General features: G+C 38.2%; 1 long non-coding RNA gene across 1 annotated transcript in view; it reads left to right on the top strand.

The window, feature by feature from the left end:
• Positions 1-713: 713 nt before the first annotated feature.
• LOC137851853 (uncharacterized) overlaps positions 714-17,058 on the top strand; it is a 43,543-nt gene continuing 27,198 nt past the window's right edge. The window contains exon 1 of the long non-coding RNA XR_011093540.1: positions 714-892. This is a non-coding gene — a long non-coding RNA (uncharacterized lncRNA). The remainder of the gene's footprint in view (positions 893-17,058) is intronic.

A 17,058-nucleotide genomic window follows, 5' to 3' on the forward strand; every position in this document is an offset into this window, starting at 1 on the left:
TTTTAGGGAAATTACTTTAAGTAGATATAAAATGTATTAGCCTTCCTAACAGCCCAGTTAAGGTACATGCTTACATACTGATTCAGTATGTTAAAACATCCTTACATCCTAAACCAGTTAAAAAAAAAAAAAAAAAAAAAAAAAAAAAAAGTCCACTTCATGAATAAGAAGTGGAAGCAAAAAGAGAGAAATCAAGACCTCGCTATTTCTTCCTCATTCAGTTTAAAGACCCATTGCCCCATCCTAGTCCCTCTAGACCAAAAGGGAGTTTTACCATTGACGTTAATGGGAACAGGATCTGGCCCAGTAACTGGCTGTTTTGGATCTGTTTCTGTCACCCTTGCTGCATTGTTGCTGAGAGTACAGAACATCCTCGCCTTCTGTTTTTCACTCCTTAATGTTTCCTTAGAATACTTAGGCGGAGAGTGACTGTAAATGCTTAACCTTTGTCAATGGCAGACATTCAAGATAGTTTGGCTGCCTCCTTCTATTTCCTTGTGGACACTGATTTAAGAGTCCATCCAAAACATTCAGGAGGATATGACTAACATGAAAATCTGTCACTGTATAAACACAGTGACCAAAACCTATTTGGCAGCACTTTAGATCTGCTGGCTAATAATTAGGTATTAATGTTTGCTTTAACAGCACCAGTTGTGATGATCTAATGTCTTTTAGTATTTATATGGATAGCTCACCAGTTTTTTTTTCTTTTTACAATGATTCAGCATAATTACATGGGAGATAAAGAACATCTAAGCAAAAAAAAAAAAAAAAAAAAAACTTATTTCAGTAACGAATGCAAAATTTCAGTCGGGGCACATTAGCAATGACATGCTGAGCTCACATGAGAAGAACAACGCCTGAATTTACTGGAAACATTGCAGTAAGGGTGAGTGAAGTCATTGAAAACAAATCGCTGTTCCCTTCCTAAACAGGCTTGGGATGGAATAGGGTCCTCTGGGTTGTGACCAGATTTAGCCTTCACAGCCAGTTTGTTTCACAGAAATGCAATACAATCTCTAGGGAAACAAATCTGCAAAAAATGTACACGAGAAGTTTTGGGGAGGAGAGTGATACATGGATCTAATGCAGTCAGAAATACATTAAAAGCTATAAACAATTTGCTATTGTTTGGGCTGTTTCAGAAGATTGCTTAATCATTTACTGACACTCTTATCACTGCAACAGGTTTTATGTTATTCTGATCCAACTGTGTCAAAAGTTATGTGAACAACACATATATCAGTCTATAATTCAGGTACATGTTGTTACTCACTATCACAAAAACTATAAAAACTCTGAAACCCTAATGATACCAATCCAAGTACACTTTGATAAGCTTGAAGGGCGTAAGATTTGTGTTAACGTGTACCTCCTACAGACTGTTTTCAGAACATCATAAAGGAGTAGGAAAATTACCTTTGATATACCTGCTACTAAAGAGCTTGTGAAAATGTTTGAGGACAAGACCTTTTTTCTGCCCACTCAATGAAGCAAGAACAGCAGAACAACACTACCTTGTTTGACTGTTTGCAAGAAGCAGAAAAATCTGTACACTTCTCCACACACACTCCTCAGATCACCCTAGCAGACCTTAGGAGATGACGGAAAGTCAAATAATGTGTTCTGAGAACCATATGAGAGACAAATTCACCCACAAGCTTTCAAAATCTAACAATGGCACAGAGAATTCAGTGCACAGAATTGCCACCATGGAGAGTATTACTGCTGCTTGGTACCTTCAATTCTTCATTATTTTTATCCTTATTGTGGTACTTTGATATGATGAAGAATACATTTCTGTACAGTCTACTTTTAGCTTTACTTGTTTAGGTCTTACCCTCATACTTCCACTTCCCTTGCAGTTAATTTCCTGTTTTAGCTCATTAATTTCACTCTTATAAACACTTTATCTAGGAAGCTGGAAGTTACTATGAAAGAATCATACAGATTAGGAGTCATCAAATTCATCCTTCCTCTTTTCAGGAGGAGAAAACAAAGAAAGGATGACAGGGAATGAGATGAGAAGCATTACTATGCTATACATGTGACTAATTGTGCCAGCCAAACAAGTGCAGCTGGAAACAGGATATGTTTTGGACAAGTCACTCTCTACAAAATTCTAATCTACTATGAGATTCATTTTTTCAATGAATATTTTTAACTCTGCAAACCCCAGCTTTTGCTTGGCTCACCGGCGACATATATTTGTCTTTGGGACTCTGTTGTCAGTATGTGGATCCCTCTACTTTTGGGAAGTAATGAACTTTGATCTCTGTGGGGAAATTTGATAAGGGTGAGGTGAGGAGAGGAAGAGAGTAGACTTGCATCCTAATGTGAGATATTGTTTGCCCTATAACCTCTCTCTGCCTCTCTTATGGTGGATCTGCTCAAATCACCTTTACCGATGTCAGTTCTTTATTTTCCTGCTCATAGAGATATTAATATGAGACTGCTTCAAAAAGGAAAACATTCTCTCTACAGCTTCCAGTGCTCTGGAGATGTGATCAACTTGCCAGAGGTACAGACATCTCCAACTTCACATAAAGCAAGAATTTTCAGACTACCTGGTAGATACAGGACATTTTCCAAGACAGGAATGAAACTGAAGTGTGCTGATATTCTGCATTTGCACTGAAATGGCAAAGGAATGCTGCTCACAAAGACCTGCCTTTCATTCTCCAGATGTCCTTCCTAAAGTGATTGCTTTATCTGTTACTCACTTGTTCTTTCCACACCCACCTGTGAGTATTCTTCCTCTCCCACTTGCATGCTGAGTGGTTCCCTGATAATTTAGACAAAGACCACCATTTTCACCAGGTTAGTTAACCTGGTTAGAGAAAGCTGGGGACTTGCTCATGTGAGCCACTGCACTGATAGATCAGATGGGATAGTAATTTCCAGTATGAATGCAGCGATGAATGGCTGTGGAGAGTAAACTTCTCATGGAAAAGCTGGAGCTGAAAGAGGATGTGGTACTATGTCCTGAGACAGCCATGCTAGGTAACATAAGCAAATGAGCTGTGTTTACATGATTTCCAGGCACTAAATGAAAAGACTATCCTAAAACCTGCCTCAGTCACCACTAAAAAACCAGCATGCTGTCCTCTGTTCTGCTATGAGAACACACTTAAATTCAATACATTTTTTTTTCCATATTACAGATACGTGTATGATTTTCAAGAAAGACAATAGGTGTTATGTGCCCAATTCTGTACTGAAGACTTCCAAACTTTTGTTTGAATCCTTCAGCCACTGAATGTGGAATTTGTTATCATATGCCAACTGGTAATGCCAGCTTGATGCATACCATTAGAGAAGTTTGTTTTTCATCTGCTTATCATTTTTCTAATCTTTAAAAATTGGTCATTTGATATTCCCTGTTACATGCCTGCATTTTTTTTTCCCTAACCAGATAGGGTCAGCTAGCTGCATAAATTAAGTTAGGAAAAAAAATACCAGAAAGAGGTAGTTTGGTTTTTGCTCAAGATTATACATATATATATATACACATACATATATACATATTAACTTATCATATATACATATACATATATATGAGAAGTGAAATTATTTCTAGAAACACCTGGTACCTTATACTTTGGAGTATGGATTTGAATTTTAGAAGCACTCAGGACTTGCTTCATGGACAGGCTGGCTGTGTGGTTGTGCTCACAAAAATGACCTACATTTGGTTTTCCATGGATTGGTTTACATATCTTCTACAGTGGTATCGTTGATTCTTTTTTGATTCTTTCTTGCAAATCCTCTTTGTTTGTTTGTTTGTTTGTTTGTTTGTTTTTGTTTTTGTTTTTACTGACTATGCTATCCCCCAGGTTGATTTGCTAATGAAATTCATTCAGTGCTCTTACAGGTTGTTTTGGCCCTCAATTTGTATGTGGAGAAGGAAGACAGGCCGTTTACTTCTTGATAGGACATTACATAGACCTGGAATAGGGAGAAGACCACAGACAGAAATAGGGTGGATGGAGGAAACTACACTCAGATATAGGGGTGAGAGATCATTTGACACAATAAAAGAAGAGATGGGCACATTGACAATGGCAAAAGCAGTCAGTAAAGAAGTAGGAAAGTTGAGAGGGAATGAAGAGGTAGAAAGAAGGCAAAGAGATTGTGACAACGGGGAAAAGATAAGCTCATACTCAGAGCTGGTGGATACACATTTCCCCACCATTTCATATTTAGGGTGAATACAACTATACCCATATAATGTAACTATATAATGAGGTGGGGGAGAAGGGTCTTCTTTCAAAACACCACTAGGACTTGAGGAATGCCCCCTATTACCTGCTTGGTAGAGGAGCTTCCACTAGGGCAAGATGTTGCCAGTGAAAAGTTCATGACTGTTCCTGCACTGAGAGGTAAGTGGATCTGTTGGGGTAAGCAAATGAGACTAAACAGACACAAGAAATGTTACAAGAGAAAATACAGAAAGTTTTACCCTTCAGAAAGGTGTACTCTCTAGAGTACATTCCCCATCAAATCCTAAAGTGGAACCTAGACTTCTTGAGTTTGCTGTCAGCAAACCTCTGTAAAACCGTCTGCAAAAAAAATGTCCAGTTCTCCCTCAGAGCTGTTCACAGACAGGATGACAACCTGCTATTGCTATCATTTTCTCCTTCAAGCCTAGTGACAGAGGTAGATCTTAAGTTTCCAACCTCCAATTGACTTGTGTGGGCATCAGCATTACTCTGTGCAACAGAATGTCTATTTTTTTTCCCATTTGATGATTTAAAATGTGGGGAAATGGCATGCTTAGGAACTATGTGAAAATAATATGGATGTCATTTCAAGGATTTTTTCATTAAAAAAAAAAGTGTTTCATTCATTATATAAAATGGATGTGATCAGGACTATGTAGAAAGAGAGATTTTAAAGAAGGATCTCTACAAGAAATACAGACCAAAGGAATGGGGCACAGATTAAAGAGGAAATGTGTGAAATATTAGCCACCTGCTATGTTAAGGTGTTTCAAAGAAGCAGAGAGACATGGATATGAAAGAAAAATACACTTTCCATGCTAAAGACGTATACCAATGCACACAGACACATGCACACACCTGTTCCCTCCTGTAAGGATTGCACAGCAGAAAAAAATGTCATTTCTCACTGACTCAGGCATTAGCTGTCCCACTCCATGACTGCAGACACAACCCCATCAATTCAGCATTTACTTTATGCTTCGCTCTTCAATGAAGATTTACACTGAAAATCATAATGAAACAAATAGGGACAGATTTCTTTAGCATTATTTGTATAAAATATTGCCAGAGAGACAGAAAAATTACTTTGGTCATGAAATAATGTCTGAGAGTGATTATATCAAAGACATACTAACTTTGTTCTTTCCCTTTGGCAATGTTTTACTAATGTTCCCTTGAAAACCAGTCAGAATTTATATCCCCTATCTGTATGCATGCACACATATTATATTCAATTTCTCAGACTGGCTTTAACCCAAAATCTAATTTTTAAACCTGTAAAATTATGGATACAATTTTGCATCTGCAATTTGTTGGTGTAATTTAGGTCCCTGGAACAGGTAGCAATAGACTCTGCCCTAAATTACCAAGCTGTAATGTACATTAGGTGGTATAATATCTCATTGATGTCATAGAAGGTATCTAATATATTTCAGTAAGCAGAACTTTCCCCCTCCTCTGTATTCTTTGGTACTAAGGAGAAAGAGAAATCTAATGCTTGGTAATAAAACCCCTGTCATGCTACAGTTTCTCTGTCCCAGTCCTCCAACACAGTCAACCATGAAACTGTTGGCACTTGCCCCTTAATATTTCCCATATACATGAAATCTCTTCACAGCATAAGGTAGAGACTTTTCAAGACCTGCATTGTGTTTCTTATTCCCCTAGTAAGAAGGAAATATCAGTGGCAAAAGAAACATAAATGGAGTGCTCACAGTCTTGGCTGTTCTTGGGCACCAGAGTAGCCCTTTGTGTCTGTAGATACAGTTTGAGCATTCCAAAGGCTGCTCTAATTTATGCAAGGCACTGGACTGACATCTGGCTGCCTCTAGACTCCAGGGGAAGATATAAGTGGCTTAAAGCCAGTTGTGCCTGTTCAAGTGATGAGAGCAGCTCAGCCAGATCAGAAAATCTGGCACTTAAATATACAAATTACAATAATAATATTTTGGGGCAGAAGAATAAATAGATGCCAGCCTTAGCGAATGTGGCCCAATGGTGATACATAAATAAAACACCATCTGCTGGAGACTTTGCAAGCCTTTAAGAGATGCATTTTTGAGTTCTCGGATTTTTATTAAAATATATAGATCATCAGGGCAAGGTTTAGGGACAGATAACTGTGACTTCTATTTTCAGTTCTTTCCAAAGCACGGCACTTTCAATACTAACAGTAAGGTTTCTGTTTCCCCCTTCACAAATCTGCCCAGCTTTACTGTTTGTATTATCAGACAATGATGAAAAGAGACTGGTTGAGTACTCCTGTATTCATCCCTCCGTCTTTCTGTGTGCTGAAGTTTCAGGGTATGCTGTCTTTCCAGAAAACTGCAACAAGAAGCACTGCAGTTAGAATCTGCTTATTTTTGATGTTCACTAAATTCACAGAAGGTATGTTATGTGGTATTCCTTCCATCTCAAAAACTCTTTTTTGGGTCATTGACACATGCCACTGACCTAGCTTACACATATTTTGTGGTTTTGCTCTGTGAAAAGGAAGTATTAAGCTCTAAGCTACTGTAATAAATTTGTTTGGGTTTGATAGAGATTGACTGCCTTAATGCTACCATTTTTATCAGCTATAAATTGCTCTACAAGCTGTGGAAGGAAGGACCTTTCATGCTCTATTTTGACTTAGACTGGATAAATCATTTTCTATGATTACTTAGGACCTCTGCTTAGGAGGATTACACTCTCCTGTTCTAACAGAACATTTGTATGACTATAGATAACATGATGACAGCAGTTTGGGCTTTCTGCTCTGGGCTCATGTACCCCTTCTGGGAAGAAGGGGGACCATGTTGGGCTTCTATCTTGTGGGAAAGTAAATGATTAGGGAATAAGCAACATGAGCTCCATTTTACTGATGAAGACCTGAACTACACAATGATTGAGTGGTCAAGACTATAACAACATCGTTGTAAGGGCTAGACTTAAACCCAAACCTTAACCCAAAGTTTTAGTTGGAAAATCATTTTTGCTCTCACTCAACTAAAACAGAGACAATTGGAAATATCCTTTCAATTAATATTGGTGAAATGGAACACATTTTTTGTGGACGTAGAGTTATTTTTTCCTAAGCTTTCTATTTTTGCCTTTCTGTAGTGTCTGTCATAGCCTTTTCCTATCCTGGGGTGAAAAAAATTGAACAGTTAGCACAAGTATCAATAACACAGTTAACCTCTTTTCTGTGTCAAAACTGCATTTTGTTAACCTCTCTAAAAGAGGAAAATCTCCCCCAGAGTGTCCAGGGCTGACATTTAGCTAAATATTTTCTCAGTGACCTGTGAACTTCACAAGCATATTAACCATATCACTTAGTGCCAACCAGAAACAAGGTTTTCAGAGAGAAGTAAACAGAGATCGTTATTCATAGGATCACAAGATCATAGAACAGCTTGGGTTGAGACCTTAAAGATCACCCAGTTCCAACCCCCCTGCCATGGGCAAGGACACCTTCCACCAGGCCAGGTTGTCCAAAGCCCCATCCAGCCTGGCCTTGAGCACCTCCAGGGATGGGGCATCCACAGCTTCTCTGGGCAACCCGTGCCAGTGCCTCACCACTCTCATGGTAAAGAATTCCATTTTCTTAATTTGGAAATTGAATAGAATATAAAGATATTCCCTGAGATTAAATTCCGGAGAAAATAAGCAAAGAAATAAAACAAAAACAAAATAAAAAATTATAACCTATCCACTTGTAGTTACTAGACAACAACCTGAAAAATGCTGTGAAGCAACAATTAGTCTGTCCTACCAAGAGCTTACCCTAGTTGAGCAGGTTTACTCACTGTGGAAGATGAAAAAATTCTCTTAAAGCAGTTGTAATATTGGAATCTAATTTTCCACCTCTCTGTGACGTACTTCAAATAGTTCTAATTCCAAAACTCTTGACTGCTTCATGGCTCACTGTAGCTTACTTTCCTGTCTCTTGTGCAAGACTTTCCCAGACAGAATTGCTCTAGACAATGTTCTGCTTGGATGTTTGTGGAAATAATAAAGACTGATTTTGACAATTCTGTTCTGCCCTTCTACACCTTTGTGTGGCACTGTTACTGATCCCAGACTATAAAACCTGCAATATCAGATCTCAATTTGTCTTTCAATATCATAGTAGAAAGCCCCTCCCATCTGCCTTATTAAGAGACATAAAGACATTGTCATTCTTAGAACAAATAATTTTTTTCTCTGAACCTGTTTCGATAGTCTTCTACTGAGGAGTTTTTCATGTGGATGGCAATCCCATGAACACAACAGAGGAATAGAAAAGTGTCTCTTTTATCCACCAACTTGCATGAATATCTTCCCAAGAGAAGATGGTACTTTTTCTACCTCTCATGTCATACAGTGTTTAGGAAGACTAGCAACATGCCTGTCATTGTGAAAGGGTTAACCTGACTATGGGACTCAACCTTCACATCATGCAGCAGTGCTAAATATATCTGTTATTAGAGCTCATTAGATTTGCCAAATGTCTACATGTCTCCCTGACTCCTAGCTCTCGACGTGCCTTTGTCCAGCTGACTCATTGATTCATGACGTCTTTTCGGCTGCATCACTGGTAGCACTGATGTTTTTCATTATTTATTGAACATTTTTTTTTTTTTTCTCTTTCTTAAATTTTGCTCCCTTTCTCCCCCTACAGCATTTTCCAAGAGTAAGATTCCAGTTTTAACCAAAACCAAAATTCCAAAGAGCCAAATAAAATAACATGACAGCTGCCGGCTGTGCAAACTTTGTGAAGCAGGATGTTTTATGGACCCACACAATGGCAGCATCATAAAGAAAAACTAAGTTGGTTCCTTTGTGAACTGGTGGGGTGACTTTTCTTCAGAATAAACAAAACAGCTGTGAAGCTTTCCAAAGTCACAGTTAGAGCTATGTTTTCACAGAGAGGAAAAGAGAAAAAGAGAGAAAATATAACAAGAAGCTGCTTGAAAAGCAGGTGTTTCAAGACAGGTCATAGTATAATAACCCAGCTGAAAAAGGGCGGTGACAAGGGATAACATCAACATTGAAAGTGGTCAATATTTTCCCAGTCATAACTATTGTTATGCTTAATAGATGCTGGCAAACAACTCTGTTGTAACCTTTTAGGTACAGAAGATCAATGGTCTTATTAACGATGCCACTGGATAGACAGTGATATACAAAATAATATGTATTATATTAGCAGAAATAACGTAACTCCTGTTTCCCCTAGTGCTGGAATTAATTCTCTATTCTGCTTAGCTTTGTAAAGGAAAACAAAAACTTGGATCAAAAGTGGATGTTAGCATTTTAGGTCACTGTGATCTAAAAGAACCTAGGGCACACCCATTGTTAGAAGAAGCATATTGATTGTGTCTCTGTGAATATTTTTTGTCCAGCATGATCCACATGCAAAGCAAATCAGGAATGACTAATGGGGTTAAATGTGATCATCACTGCTATCAAATATCAGGTCAGAGTTTCCCATTCTGCACTAATCAGATTTTATGGTATTAATACTAGAATTTCTTTTAATTTTGTCTTTATACTTTGCAGTGCATATTTGTGTTGGACATGATGGTTGGAACTGTGAGAGTGAATTCTGTGTCCTATAGTCAGAATTTGGTGTCAGCTACAGTCTAGGACTAATGTGAGGTAGCTGCAGGTACCCAAGCCAGTCATTTAATGTCTATGACTCACTTAACCCATCCAGAAAAATGAGTGAATACTTACTAACTGACTATACTTACGAAAATTCCAATCAGTTATAAAGAAACTACTTACACCAAACCACATTTAACCAAGGGAGAAATGGACACAAGACAGAGCTATTGACCATCTTGCTACTCTCTGTTCTGTTCTGTTCTGGACTGGTCAGGAATAGGAACACATCAAAAATCAGAGCAATTGAGCATGCTGTAACAACTTCTACCTCCAAGGCATGACCTAGGAAATTACAGACAGCAGCAGCTCAGTGTCTTTCTGGTAGTCTGTATTTCAGGAGGGTTTCCACCATCACCACTCCAAGACAGAAAATATGAGGACAACAGAATCAGAATGAAATAGGGGTCAGCTTAGGTGGTTAGAGTGTGCAAGTATATGCACACTCTCTCTAAAGTTGTGGACTGTTGATGTATGTCTTCATCTCTGCCTCCTACTGATCCCACCTGCTGCTGGAAGTGCTCTTCTGTGCAGAAAGTTAGAGCTATCTGGAAACAAAATGATAGAGCTCAAGTTCATTGCTGGTTTGGCCATTCAATGTGTGGCATGTTCCTTGGTGGCCCTTACAGCCATCCCCTCTCTGCTAAAGAGAGGAGGATACTGTGCTGGGGGAAGCCTGGTTAAGCAATAGTTAATCTTATGGTCACAAATTCTCTAAAATCAAATGACTTCTGCTATGTCTGAAATGCTATTTTAGTGCTTTAAACTTCAGGCAAACTTCCAGCACAGACACTCCTATATCCCAGAAGGCTGATTTAAGTGCATATATAAAGCCTGGAGAAATGGCATTTAGTTCACTGTGCCCTGGATCTATTGCATAAAGGATTAGGAATTTATCCTCAAAACTGATGTTATTCTTCACCCACAAGTAAACATTTTTGAGGTTGGTCATTGTATCTTGGACCAAAAAAATTAATCTTTTTTTGAGAAAATAATCCAAATACAAAATACTTAACATAGACCACAAATATATGGGCTAAGCCCCCTTCTATTCTCCCTCAGGCTGTTTGTTTGCCTTCATTCAATTAAAAAATAAAGAGAGCATCTTCAAAAGTGCCTAAGTAACCATAAGACAAATGAAATAATTTTCCATCAGTCATCTAAGCTCATGACTGTTTGCAACTTCACTGAGATGTAAATTGATAAATGTTAAAATTATGACAGGGAATCAGGGTTCTAAGATATTTATTTGCTTTTGAAATTTTTATATGAAGTGAGACCTGAACAAGAACATCTGGGGATAACCTAAATTGTCAGACTGTGGATGTAGCTTGATGTGGGCAGAGTTTTATGTTAAAAATGGGTTTGTTCTATAAATAAATAAATAAAATAAAATAAAATAAAATAAAATAAAATAAAATAAAATAAAATAAAATAAAATAAAATAAAGGCTAATACAGGTCATTTGGACAAAGAAAAACAAACAAATAAATTAAAAACTGCTGAATGTCTTGCTGCCTTGTGGGTGATAAATAAAGAAACTTTCCCCAAGTTGCAGGGAAAATAAATAAATAAATAAATGCTGATGAAGATGACTTGTGAGTTGGCCTGTTCATCTTAGTAGAGAATGGCTTGATGATATTCAGGAAATTTCTCAGCCTGTATGGAAAAACTCTGCTGTGTTATCATGAGAATTACATGCTTATGTGAATGATGCTGCTCCTTTGTGTCAGGATGATCAGTTCCTGGGGACAGGGTTACCAGCCCCCTTCTGAAGTATATTTTATCACTGTTCAAAGTTGATAAAAAAAAAAAAAAAGTTAGTTTAAAAAACAAATATAAAACACAATAATATAGTTTATTCTTTAAAATTTAAAGCTTGAGGACTAGGTATTTCTTTTGAAGATGTACAGAACAGTAAACAGTCACTCTAGCCTTTAAGCTAGCTCTTCCTCAAGATTTGTCTTTTGAAAAAAGGAGTCTTGATTAAGCTGTAACAGCTACTTTATACCTTGCTCTCTATTAGGTATCTTTTGTGTAAATAAGCATAAGTTTTTTGAAGGTAAAGGTATTATTACCAGCTCAGACTAATCTCAGGGCAAGAAAATAAACAGTCTTTCCCCTTTAGAAGACTACAGTGTCTTTAGAGAAAGAATTCTCATTTACATGAACTTGGAAGTCAGGTATACTCTGACATCTGGGATATAGAAATACCTCCTGATATTTTCAATCACTTTATAACAATGCTCCAGTTCTGAGTTATAATTCATCAAAAGTTTAGTGGCATATTTAAAGGGATATATGGATTTGTTTATCTGACGCAAATAAAAGATGTTTCTTTCTATGGTACTTGACTAATAGGCTGCAAATGAATAGATACTGTAGTCACAAAGGGACAGTACAATTTTTATTCCTGAAGAATCTATAGAGAACATTAGTGCATGGATAAATAATGATAATTTTTTGAAGAGCCTAACCAAATATCATAATGTCATTTTCTGGATTGTGCATTGAAGTGCACAGAAAATGTGAGTCTTTCAGTGTCATATACAGGAAATCTTTGGACAGGCAGACATGACACATAGATCTTCTCTCTAACATTGTAGGATGAGGAGATTTCTTCCTCTCGGCAAACTCATATGTGCGTCACTTCTCTCCAGCTAGTTTTCACTGGACTTAAATTATTTTTACTCTTTCACCTTATTTTTCTTCATCTAATTGTCACAGCACTCCATCTTGCTTGTTGTTTCTCTAAATGACAAAGTAGAGGTCTACATGTATCTAGCCAGAGTGCTGACAGAGGGATGGCTTTTTGTTATAATCAGTTGTATGTTGCTTTCCTGTGAGATGTCCCTGAATTTAATGGGGAATAAAGTTTCTATGTTCAGGATAATAACCCTCACTTTTGGCATTTGCTATGGAGCATGAAAGAAAGGTGCTGTCTGAATTCTCTGTGCGGGAATACATGTCAGGATGGCAACAAAGGGGAGGCAAATTATTGACTCCATGTGCAATGTTGGACAATAAAGAAAATTAAAATAATTAAAAAGCTGAAGTTAACCACTAACCAAGCAAAACAAACAGCAAACACCAATAAAACAAACCAAATAAATGAACAAACAAAAAAACAAGAACAACAAACCAAAAACCTTTTCATTTTAAGAGGAGCTATTTTGGGAACTACTTTGGCACATTTCCTAGTTTCTTGTCCTGGGTGTATGGCAGCAAGTTTAATTAGATTTCTTAATAAAACTTCTGAAATGCTGCAGTTGTGATTTGTGCCTTGTAGGTCATTAATTTACTTTCTGCCACTTTAAGCGTACAGTCTTCTCAGAGCTGGCTAAAGCATGCACTGGCACATGATTCATAGTGATTGATGGTGATCATCCATCTGACATAACAGGTGAGGAAAAGAGAAGGTGGACATTGGAAGTGCTACTTGAATTACTAAGTAAAATACACCATCCATTACAAATATAGTGAAAAGATTACCATTTAGTATTACATTAACCTTTAGAAAAGCCTCATTTTGGTAGATCATCTTTTCACCACCATATTTTGTTCCAAAATTGCTTAACTTCTGTCTCCAACAGAATTTAACTGTTATTTCCCACTTAAATCAATTTTCGCAAATAACTTCAGTAGGTAGCACTGAGAAGAGGAGCGATTTGTCCCTCATGCAGGGAACTTGTGGTCTTCAGACAATATCTTTTCAAGTCTTAGTACAGAATTATACCTTTGTGTGTGTGTGTGTGTGTGTGTGTGTGTGTGTGTGTGTGTGTGTGTGTGTGTGTGTGTGTGTGTGTTTTTCCTGATTTAAAAGGAAGGGTAATAGTCTTGTCTATATTGGACTCTCAGACCTTTCCTGTGGTGATTAAATTTCCCTCTTCAGGGTGCCCAGCTGCTCTTCTTGGCTGGACTTTTTACCAAGTCACTGTTGTGACTTGAAGGCAACATTTTAAGAGTACACCCCACCAATTCATGAGAGCTATATATTTCTTTCCTTATACCTTAGAAGTAAGACATCAGTGGTGAAACACAGACTCTGATTCTAGGTATTAATGTTTCCTACCCAGGCAAATTCATCACTTTTCTCAGTTCCTCCCTGTCTGAACCTGTGTAGCTGAGGGTTTCCCAGTACCAGTGGTCTTAATGCAGGTTTTTATTGCACATGCACCATTTGGCTATGCCACGGGGTGTTTCTAAGTGAAGGCTGTTTGTTTGCCTTCTTCTAGTAGGATCCTGACAGATGTTGCTCATCCAGGCTCATTTACTGCAGGTAGCAATGGGTATTCTAAGTCCTGCTAATGGACGAGCAAAAAGTCACACTCCTAGATCACAAAAATTCAGTGGAAACATAAAATAATTGAATTTACCAACAGGTACCAGCATATTTATCTTTCTGGCTGAGGTCTGCATTTTCAGAACAGCATGGGAACAAATTCTAATAATTTTTGATGGCAATCAGATTCTGTTTCCCATGTAAACAGTGTGGTGCAGTTTCTTGTTTTCAGTGCCGTATGTTTTCATGATCACACTGATTTGCTTTGGTTCACTTCCACTTACCTCCTAGAAATATGGGAGTAAGGGGAAATGATAGGTATTGTACTTGCTATTGCTTTGTTGATAACTTTGTGTCTTATTCAAATCCATGTGTTTATTGCCAGATGAGAAATATCACTAAGATATTACTAATGCTGACAGTATATCACTCTTTAAAGCAAGGCAAATTCTTTTGTTTTTATTATTATTATTTAAAAATTAAGCCCTTTGCAATATTAAAAGCTTGGAAAATTCTCATTTACATGTTTAAGATCAAATGTATTTGTGGGCTATTATCATTGTTCACTTTCTGTCTCTGTATCAGGGATTCCAGTTAGCTTTCACACAGACCCCAAGTCCTGTCAGAGGACATGGATTGTAGCAAGGTATTCAATCTGTTGAGACAGTGGTCTTTACTGAGGTGGTGAAGAAGTAAAAATTTGGCTCTGTTTTGGGGAACCCAAGAATTAACTTAACTGCATCGTTCAGAATTGCTTCCAAGTATTAGCTAGTATATATTTACCTCACAAACAGAGCTTATCTGGGACACATAAAGAAATTGAGGGTACCAAGGGGATATCTTTCTTTAATGAATTGAGTTTGAAAAACAAAAGCATCTCAAGCTCATCTCAGGTTATTACCATGTGTCCAAACACTAGGCATTTTGATATCATTTAAACACAGATGGGAGAGCACTCACTGCTCTTTTTAAAGTTGAGAAACTGAAGCAGCAAAAGCAACCTAGGATCATGTACAAGGTCACCAACAAGAAGTCCTTGGTGGAACGCGGTATGGAAGCCAAGACCTAACACTGTCACAATGAACCTACCTTACTTGTCTAAGCAGCTGACCTTTATGATATCCTTTGGATTTGGAGACACTCATATTCAGCTGAAAGTCTGAGCCCTGGGTTTTAGTCCAAGATGCAGCAATGAAAATTTTCTTGTATCCAGATTTTTATCAAAATGTGTCCATCTGTTGTCCAAATCTTATCAGTTTTAGGAGAAACCTTTATGCCTAAACTCTTCTCTCCTTGACTTTAAGTGAACACTTTGCATGCCAGACATTGATCTTTTATCTGGATTTTCTTGCCAACCCTTCAAGATGGTTGCTGTCACCATGGCATCTTATTTCCATATTGTGTCTGAGAGTGACAGCAATTATTTCCCACTGGAACTGACTTCAATGTCACTACACCGATTAATCAGCAAAGGTTACTATAAGAGAAAGTATCGGTCTTCCTTTTCCATTGGAGCACGAAAATGCCAGATCTTAGCAGCACAGCACCTTGGGGATAGATGTGTTATTTTTCCAATGAAAGGCTCTGCATAAGTCAAACATCCCCTCCCCCTTGCCTTCTCTTCTCTTCTCTCTTTCTAAAACACACACTGAGGTTTAGTATAAAGTTAATTCTATAACTCAGGGATTCAGTGATCTTTTTTTTTTTTTTTAATGCTATTGACCTCCCATTTCCTTGTCAGTCGACACCAAGCAATTCCCCAGATGGAGAGAAAGATTTCCACTTTGAATATCCCTGAAACACATTTAGAGCCAAAGGCTTTATCATGGGAATAAAAGTAGTGAGGTTCTCACAGCTGGGAAGATTTATACAGCTGAGTCTTACCAGCGTAAATGCCTACAGACAGAAACAGCTGAGCTATGTATTATTCTTTTCCCTCCAACTTGCACGGAAGATGAAAAATGCAGAAGCAGCCTGCAGATAGCTATGACTGACAAGGGAAGGGAAGAGCATAGCTGCTGCAGCTGCATTTTTATAAGAAAATTTCAGCTCCAGAGGTGAGGGACTGGGGCTGACATGCTCACCCCAGCCAAGAGGAACTGCCCTTTCAGCTAAAGTGCTCCAGACAGTGCCGGCGAGTCTTAAACATCAGTCAGTGAGGCATGGAGCTGACACCATGCTGATGAGTCCCAAGAGAAGGATGCTTGGTGGAAGATGCAGTGAGTTGAGTGCTATGCACAGCAGAATTGCTGCTTATGGTCTGCATTAAAACAGAATCTAAGCTGTCTCTGCTGTTCTCTCAGTAACAACAGCAGTATTTTATTCCAGAAAAAAAAAAAAAAAAAAGAAAAGAAAAAAAAAGTGAGAGTAGATCTTTCAGAGTTTAATCCATCTCCCTTGAAACAGACAGTCCATGCGTCCATGTTTCCCTTGGAGACAAGCAGGAAGAGTGATTCCCAGATGCTCAGCTTGCCTTCCACCCAAGCAAAGCCTTTCTGACCTGACTGAAACGGCCTTCAGACTTCTCAGAGGAGTCTACACTCTTGCTGGACAAAGGTGAACAGGGGAACTCTGAGAGTTCAGTAGCCATGATAACATAAATATGTCTGTGCTTGTGAGCATCCCTGCCTCCAACATTGTTGTTCTGTGTTTGCATTGTTTGTGCTATCAGTAGTCCTTCATCTCACCTAAGCCCTGGAGATGTGAGCTGCACTCTGCAAAGTGAGTTCATTGCATCTTTCTCAGCCATGATAATTCTGATGATTCCATCATCTCCAGGCACTTTTGTGCCAGAGAGGGGGGAACAAGTTTTAGAAAGAGTAGAGAGAGATCTGTGTGAAGTTATGTGTCCATCCCACAGTGGAGAGGAGATACCTCCAGATAACCACAATGTGCTTCCCATCACACCTGGTTTTCTCACCC

The sequence above is a fragment of the Anas acuta genome, chromosome 2, assembly GCF_963932015.1.
Source record: "Anas acuta chromosome 2, bAnaAcu1.1, whole genome shotgun sequence".
NCBI lineage: Eukaryota > Metazoa > Chordata > Aves > Anseriformes > Anatidae > Anas > Anas acuta.